Raw genomic sequence first — 4,399 nt, 5'->3', positions numbered from 1 at the left:
AAAAAAAAAAAAAAAAAAAAGATATAAATGAGGCCACCCTACGGTCCCTTAGGACAGGACTCTGGCCAAAAACAAACAAACAAACAAACAAAAAAACCTCACACACCCTTAATCTCAGCACTTGGGGAGGCAGAGACCGGTAGTCTCTGTGAGTTCAAGGCCAGTCTGGTCTAGGAGTGAGTTCCAGGACAAGCTCCAAAGCTACAGAAAAACTCTGTCTTGAAAAAACGAATGAATGAACGAACAAACGAACAAAATAAATAAAATAGAATAAGGTCGGACTCAGGCTGAGGTGAGTGGTTACAGCCAGTGGTGATTCTGCTACAAAGGGGCTTCAGGGCGAGCAACTTGCAGCTTCCCCTCAGGTACTCCGCAGAGGCAGAGCTACCATGCATGCGGTGCCAGGTTCAAACCCTGGGGGTGAAGGGAGAGTCCCAAAATCAAATACAGAGGCCGAGACTGAGGCCGGAGGATTGTCTAGAATTCCAGGCCAACCCAAGCTACACGGCTCACCGCTGGGAGTTCCATCATGCACTAGAGCCATAGCCCTGGTCCCTGTACCTGGGCCCATCCCATGTAGGAACAGCCCTCTTGCCCCTGGGAAATTATGGCCGGTCCTGTGCCGAGGAGGCCCACCTCCTTCTTACTGGCCACCCGTGCTGACAGCAGCAGGAAGCCACCTGCTCCACTTTCACAGTGAACTGGCCAAGGTCCTGAGAGTCCACCTGTCGCCCTAGACTTTACTCTCACGGTCAGCCACAGGGGTGCGCGTTAGTGCCCTGAAATCTCCCATGTGCACACTTCGCTGGTATCCTTGGAGCAAGGAGGGGCTTTAAGTCACAAAAGCCCTGACCGTCCAGGTCGGTCTGACGACCGGAGGTTATTATTGGAGATTTTCTGCTTGGAAAGACCCCACTCGCAGAACAAGTTCGGGTTGGCACCGGCGCTGCTCCCAGGAGGGCACCGCTTAGGATCGGCCACCTCTGGCTTGGCACGCTTCCAGGAAGAATGCCAATGGATGGGGTGTGGTGGGCTCCAGGAGTCCAGGTAGCGAAACGAGGATAAAGTCTAGTTCCCGCTTCCTCACAAGGGGCTGAGGTCCGGCGCCCGGGCCACCGCTCTAAACCCGGCTGGGCGGAACTGCAGAGCAGAAACTTGTGGCTTTGCTCTCTGTGACTTCCCTGAGCCAGCGCGCGCCCTGTTACACTCGCACCTTCCCAGTCCTCTGTGCCCCAACCATCCAGTATCCTCTCGACCCCGGGTTCCGTCCACCGCGTGTCCCTCGACACCTCTCTTCCCCTGTATCCTTGACTCTGGCCACCCTCTCTCCACCAGGACCCAGCCACCACCCTGTGTTCCCGGACTCCAGCCACCCTGTTTTCCGTCTTCTGTCATCAAAGCCGGGACCTCCCTCTGAGCCCTCTTCTTCTGGAGACGGCTGACGACCTGGGGGACCCACTCCAACAGCCTCGCCAGCTCCAGGCCCTCAGTTTACCCATCTGTGTGGCGGCAGAAGCTGCAGTTGGCTCCCGCATCCCGGATGCCAAGCCCCAAGCTGGGTGTCCCCAAACCTCCGAAGCCCAAAGTCGCCGTCCCGCACTTGCCTGGGACACCGCACTGCTCCGAGTAGCTCTTGCCTAGCCGCTGCCACCCGCCTGGCCGGGCCGGTTAAAGGGAAGTAACCCGAGCCCACCGCCGCCTCGCCAGGATTGCCCCCCCCCCCACCGCACACTCCTACCCCCGGCTCCGCCCGCGCTCCTCCCAGCCTGCCAGGGAACAGCCATTCCCCCGACGGCGCGGGCCCCTGGCCCCTAGCGCGCCAGACCCGGACCTCTCGCCCTCACCCACCCACACTTCGCGCCGCTGTCCCAGTGTCCCGCCCACCACATCTGGGAGACATCTGCAGCTGGAGGGAGGGAGCCCCTAGCCTCCTCAGACTACAGGAGAATCCCCGCGGCCCTGGTGGTTTTCCCCACAATTTTATATTGTCATTATTATTATTATTGTCATTTATTATTATTATTGTTGTTGTTGTTGTTGTGTCTTCTTCCCCCTCCTCTTTCCTCTCTCCTCCTCCTTCCTCCTCCTCCTCCCCTTCCCTCCTCCTCTCCCTCTTTCATAAAGGTCTCATATATGTACAGCCCAGGCTGGCTGGGAACTCACTATGTAGTCCAGCTTCTAATCTCAAACTAGCAACAATCTTCCCTCACTGCTAAACATTTCCATGTGCTGGGATTATCCACCAATTCCATCCATCTTTTTCTTCCTCTCTCCTCTCCTCCCTCCCTCCCTCTCTTCCGTTCTTCAGGCAGTGGGAATTAAGTCCAGTGTCACTTGCTTACTAAAGTGCTCAGCCATGACTACACCCTCAACTCTTTTCTTTAAAAAGAAAAAAAAATGAGACATAGTCTCACTAAATCATCCAGGCTGACCTTGAACTCACTGTAGCCCAGACTGGCCTTGAACTGTTAATCCCTCTGCCTCAGTCTCTCCAGGCCAAGCTCTGGCTAACTCTTGACATCCAACACTGTTTTCAAGAAGTCAAAGTTAGTCTGGTCTACAGGGTGAGTTTCAGGACAGGTACCAAAGCTGCAGAGAAACCCTGTCTCAAACAAAACAAAACAAACAAAAGTCAAAGCTATCAGGGAGGTAGTGGTATGTGCTTTTAACCCCAGAACTCGGGAGACAGAGACAGGTGGATCTCTGAGTTTGAGGTCAACTTGGTCTACAAAGTGAGTTCCAGGACAGCCAGGGCTAAACAGAGAAACACTGTCATGAAAAACTAAAAAAGTAAGTCAGAGCTATTAGAAAGATCTAGCAGACAAAGGATTGCACTCTGGAGTGCACGCTTCTCCTGCTTTTTCTGCTTTGAATGCTGCGTGTGTCTGCCAGGGCACGCCCTCTCTGAGCATCTTTTTGTTGGCAGGACAAGGGAACACGTGTGTTAGTTTCCTGCTGCTGCTGCAGTAAGACAAACTGGAAAAGGCACACACTTACTCGCTTACCGTTCTATAAATCAGACTCGCCACACTGAAACTCAGGGTGCTGGTGGGAAGTGTTCCTTCTGGAGGCTCTCCGAGAGGGCATCTTTTGTCCTATCCAGCAGCTAGAGGCACCTGCATTCCTGGGCTCAAGGCCACCTCTGTCTTTGTAGCCTGGAGTGGCAGGGGTTACCTCTCTCAGCTTTCTCATTCAGGACATTGACAGGCCTCTCCCATGGGATCCGCCCATATAATTCAGGATAATCTCCCTGTCCCAAGTGGGCTCCTGAGCAAACCCACAGCTCTAATTACCCTTAGATGCAGAGCATTGCATTTTCCCAGGTTCTGGGTACCGGGAGGGATAAGGGTATCTGTGGGAGATTCGTGTGTATCACAACAGCAAAACGACTTCCAGGGCCTCAGATTTGGAGGCATAAATAGTTTCAGCTCTTCCTTCCCATCCCTGGGAGTTGCCGGACTATTTAGCCCACACTGATGGCCAGGGCGCTCTGTTTTCCCCTCATACTTGCCATTCCTTTGGAAGTCAAAGAATGGGCCAGGGCACCCCTAGGCAATACCTTGCTTCTTCAGATCTGTCTCTGTGATCTTAAAAGCCAGGTCACAAATCTATCGGAATGTAGAGTCGCAGGAGTTGCGAGTAGCTCCCAAAGCAAGAGTCAGTGGGCCCTGGAGAGCCCGAGAGTCAATTTCAGGTCTCCTTTCTCCTTCAGGATATGCCTGCCTACTTCCTCCATTGTATATGGTGTGGCTGACAAACCAAAGATGGGCTACATCAGGCCAAGAGAGAGTCTTAGCCCTGGGCCTATCTCTCTCTGGAGGGCAGAGTAGGGTTGGCTGGAAATGAAGGTGGCTCTCAGGAATTCAGCCTAGGGAAGCTGGAAATTTATGTACAGTCATTCAAAGTAGTGGGAAAGAAAACACATTTAAACGTTCTGCAATAGACTATCTAAATAAATTATAGCCCTCTCATATGGTGACATAATATACCACTAGTAAAAACACGTCATGCTTTGACTAGCTAGAGGCATGACTAAATGGATAGAGAATGTTCAAGGCCCTTGTTGTTCTTTTTTAAAATGCTGCAAGATCCCCAGCGGCAGTAGGCAGCAGAAATGCTGTAGGTCCCAAATGGTGGCGGCAGGCCATGTGGTGGCAGGCAGCGGGGCTCTGGGTGCAGCCAGTCCCAGGCAGAAATGGCTGCTGGTCCCAAAGCAGCAGCCCGAGCGGTGGTGGTGGTGGTGGTGGGCCATGTGACGGCAGACAGTGGGCCCCAGGCAGAGACGGCTGCTGGTCCCCGAGCAATGGCTGGTTCCAGGCAGGGAGACACATGGCGGGCGGGCAGAAGACAGAAACATGGATAGACACGACATGCAGGGTGAGGTTGAATGTTTATTCAG

This window comes from Microtus ochrogaster, chromosome 22 (genome assembly GCF_000317375.1).
Source record: "Microtus ochrogaster isolate Prairie Vole_2 chromosome 22, MicOch1.0, whole genome shotgun sequence".
Classification (NCBI taxonomy): domain Eukaryota; kingdom Metazoa; phylum Chordata; class Mammalia; order Rodentia; family Cricetidae; genus Microtus; species Microtus ochrogaster.
Note: the sequence above shows the minus strand (reverse complement) of the source record.